The following is a 4,523-nucleotide window of genomic DNA, read 5'->3' as shown; positions in this document are numbered from 1 at the left end:
TCATGATTGCACAAGCCCAAAAATATGAAGGCTTTAGTGCTTCCACAGGTTGGTGTAGAGGCTTTATTCTATTTATTTTATTATGTGGCTGATTTTGAGCAACGTTAGGGGCTCGCTTTCAATGCAAGAATTTACTGTAATTTGTAACTAAATAGTTACTCTTAGAGTAACGCGCTACTTTTGGGTGTCAGTAATCTTGTTGGTAACACAATTACTTTTTAAATGAAGTAACTACTCAGTGTAACTACCTGCTTTTTTTCAGATAGCATGCCTAAGACTGGCAACGGTGCATTTCCAATTTGATTTATCATACTTTCCAGTATTTAAGGTACACTTTGATAGTCTTGCAAAATTGTGTTTTTTAGGTGTACCTTTTAGTCTAGGAAATACAGTATTATAAAAGAAGAAGAATGTTTTATGTCACACAATACAGGAAATCAAGAAACGTGATTTGAATAATATAGAAGCAATGATAAAATCAATTAGGATAGTTTGATTAGTTACCAGTTAGTTGCAGAACAGGGCAATCTTCTTTATCCAAGTTTAGACTTTGTGGGCGAGGCTTCATCAGGCCCCTTGCAGCTCGGAGCATTAGATGCAAATATCACCTCCATCCCACGCTCGCTCACACACACTCCGCTCAGTCGCAGCGGGAGGAGGCTGCGACAGCAAGATTGGATTTCAAATTTTGGGATCTTAGAAATAAAGACAAAAGTCATCATCAAGGGAAAAAACATCAAGAAGCTTTGTTTCGATAGTAAATTGTTTTTTTATTATATCTTCTTGAGTGACGTTTTTTTGGCTTGGAAATTCTAAGCATTTTTAACACATTTTGTCATCATTAGACATGTCATGATTTTATTTTTATTTTTCTACAAAAGAAGCGATATATTAATTTCACCCCAGCTTTTTAAATCGTCTTGGACAAATGGACCCAGGAAGACAGGTGCGTAGTTTTTGAAAAACAATATTTTGGACTCTTTTCTATTTTGAGGTTACTACAGTGTTTGTGAACTTTATTTTTGAGCAGCTCTTTTGCGTGTTGGCAATGTCATTTATTAATTTACCAGCTATGTTTATTATTCCGATTGCGGTTTGTAATAAGTCATACTGAGAGCGGTTTTGGAGATTATGAGAAGACTCAATTAGGGAAGCTTTCCTCTGAGTCATTGCTCAACTTCACACCAGATTTTTAGGTTTTTCTAGTGTTTATTATAATGTTTATTATTAATGGTGCGCGAGATAATGAAATGGTGAAGGACCAAACAAGCAAGATTGATCTAAAGTAATATATGTGTATTATTTGTTATTGCAACATCCATTGCAGCCTGGTCATCCTGGAAAGGGGATTACCACATGTGCGGTCCCTTCTCAAGGTTTCTTCATTTTCCTCATGTTGAGTTTTTTTTAGTTTTCCTTGCCCTCATGTAGGTTTTAGACCAGGGGATGGTGTAATAATAGTTTGTAATAATAGTCTTTGGTTTGCAATAACCTGTGCATCCCTTTGAGACTCTTTGTGATTAAGGGCTATACAAATAAAAATGACTTGACTAAAAAATTCAAAGATTGTGGCTCAATGTATACTGTTTCAAAGTTAGCCCATCTTTTGACTAATGCAGCCACTAACCGCATGAGTGATTAGCATCGCTTTATTTGAGCCATTACGATTCTTCCAGAAGATATGTTAAATAATTTAGCAGCTAATGCCAGTTTTGTGGAGTTTCACGACTAACACAAATGCTAGGACACGGCTGCTAGCTGCTAACGCTAATGTATTTGCATTTTGTCTAAAAAATTGCTCTTTATAAATTAATCTCCATACAGAAAGTAGATACATTTCAGATGTTTTCTTTCAGTAAAACTTTAAACGAAAATAGTCAGAACTGTACTGTATTTTTTGAATTAAAAGATTGTGAAAAAAGGAGGGTTTAATATGTTATGGAATATTTTACAATTAAACAATTAAAACTATGAGAGATCCTAGTAAATAATTGACCCCAGAAATGCTAAACGTTAATAACGGTATAACAAACTGTTGCAACCATCAAAGTTTGACAAATGATGAAAGAAGGAGTGCAGACAAGTGCGTAAAATGTAAAGCAAAGCAAAATAATCTATAACAATAATATTACATTTGTTTTTAACTAAGGTGCTGTTGATTAATTCCAACTGGACTAACAGTTTAGAGAACAAAATGGAATGAGGCAGAAGGAATGCTAGCTTTGTGCTAAGCTAATATGCTAAGTTAATTACCACGACAACGGCACATATACTTATTATTTTTTCTTGTTTTCACTCGCCACAAGTCTGGCTCTGTGCTTCAAACATGACAATAAATATATATAGGTGTTTAAAGCCTTTGGCTAGCCTTAGCATGAATGACAGGCACTAAAAAGCTGACAGAAACCTGGAAACACAACATAGACATTAGATAACGAAACTAATGTAGATAGAACAGAGTTTCTAACAATGCTGTTAGATTACACTTTTTTAGGAAATTTGGAATAACTTTTAACAGTGAAATCTCACTATAACACGTTTCACTTCTCACGGTCTCGCTACTACACTGATTTGCATCGTGTATTGTGTTCCACATTATGATTGCCAAAAAGGTTACCCTGTTCCCTCACTTCCTGTTTGTTAATGTCTCTGTTTAATATGTACACACACCTAAAGCAGCTTGCTAAAGTTACATCACATACATGCCAATTCTCTTGTAATTTCAAGTTTCTCTAAAATTAATATTGTCGACAAAACATTCTGCATCGAAAAAGTATTTAATTATATAATCTTTTAATCGTACAAAAAATAAAGGTTTCTATTTCACAGATTTAGCCAATTGCGATAAAAGAGGGTTCACTGTGTTGTTTCTGTATCTGGAACATGTTACAGGTATGTGAATGGTGTCCTTTGTTTTTTGGAATAGAACAGACATTAGGAACATCCTTTGTTATTTTGTTCCCTTTGACCTGTCAGTTTACGAACATTGACTTAAAAACCTGGATATTATTTTTCATCCATCCATCCATCCATCCATTATCTGCTCCGCTTATCCTCAGTAGGGTCGCGGGGGTGCTGGAGCCCATCCCAGCCATCTTACGTTAAGGAGGATTTTATTTCAATTTCAATGAAATCTTAAGTAAGCAGGCAAAGATGTTGCAGTTGATAACACGAAAATTAAGAACATAAGAATGTTTCTAATCCATTCACTTCTATGTTGTTTTCCAGCATTACTTAAAAAAAAATTAAAGATCAAAACTTAATGAAATGTTCATCAATTTATGAATCTGCTTGTGTAATATAAGAGCTGCCGTATTAGTTTCTGGTGGCCACATGACAAACATCCATGCCACAACAATTTCATGTTGAAGCTGAAAATACAAAAATAACCTGCACAGAAATGATTGTCGAAGGCAAAGATCAAAACGATGAATAATCAGTGGCTTTAGTATCTCAGACTATAACAAACAGAATGCGCTGTTAAACATGAAATATAATGTATGCATTATATCAAGTCAAACCAACCACTAATGTAAAACATAGCACGGACACAGAGGACTTTCTGATCACAGTTTGTGACAAACAAATGACTCACTGGTGTAGAATGCTGCGGTCTCATCTTCACTCAGCGCTTCTTTGTCTTTAAAAGACACTTGTTTCTTCTATTCACAAATGACAAACTCACACCAATTTATGGACTCATAATTTAAGACATTAAAGAGAACAGACAGAAATCAGACGATTTGAAATTAAAAAACAAAATTTGCATTCTTCTTTAGCAGAACGTGTTTATTTCTTAATTTGTTATATTTCGCAGCAAGCTTACAAATGAGGTAATGAAGCCATCAAAGTAGTTTTAGCGAAAGGAGACAGCTTTCAAAAGTAATGCATTTGAGATTCTTTGGAAGAAGGATTACCCCAATAGAGCTGTCTCATTTATAAGAACTTCAATACATTAACAACAAAAAGCAAGTTTGGTGTATACTGTAATGTTGTAAATAGTAAACTATAGAAAAATGGTTTTGGTAGTTTTGGTTTCAATGTATTCACATAGTTAACAACAAAATCAAACAAGGTGTTTCAGAATGAACAATAATTTTTACATGGTACTGCTTGTACAGTGAAGTTGGTTATAAGTGCATCATACTACAGTATAGCGCAATGAAAATAGTTTAATTAACGTTTAGCATACCGTATCACAAATATTGCAATAAAGAATAAGAACGTACATACATTTTTCAATGCATAGGCAATATTTATCCACAGTTTTCTGTGCTTGTTTAGGAAGGTGATGGCCCTGGAGAAGAAACTTGTCTCTGAGCCTGGTAGTCCTTGTTTTATCGAATCTGTGGCCATTTTCTGGGCTGTGTTGATGACCCTCTGTAGTTTTTCCCCCCCGTAAATCTGTGCGCTAGTCTATGTGCTTTTGAATCTAAAAAATCCTTTTCATTATAGTTTTTCAGTCTTTCATCAAAACAAAACAAGGTTTGGAATTGAAATCTCTTCAAATCTCTGTGGCATAT

At 34.6% G+C, this 4,523-nt stretch overlaps 1 protein-coding gene across 1 annotated transcript in view; it reads left to right on the top strand.

The window, feature by feature from the left end:
• Nucleotides 1–627: 627 nt before the first annotated feature.
• Nucleotides 628–4,523, top strand: part of rspo1 (R-spondin 1) — a 35,036-nt gene continuing 31,140 nt past the window's right edge. Inside the window, exon 1 of the mRNA XM_088328035.1 lies at nt 628–946. The gene's annotated coding sequence lies outside the window, so the exon portion shown is untranslated. The remainder of the gene's footprint in view (nt 947–4,523) is intronic.

The sequence above is a fragment of the Urocampus carinirostris genome, chromosome 2, assembly GCF_059441175.1.
Source record: "Urocampus carinirostris isolate Australia breed hairy pipefish chromosome 2, RoL_Ucar_1.0, whole genome shotgun sequence".
Lineage (NCBI taxonomy): Eukaryota > Metazoa > Chordata > Actinopteri > Syngnathiformes > Syngnathidae > Urocampus > Urocampus carinirostris.
The sequence above is the reverse complement of the archived record's forward strand: the minus strand, read 5'-3'. Positions and strand labels throughout refer to the sequence as shown.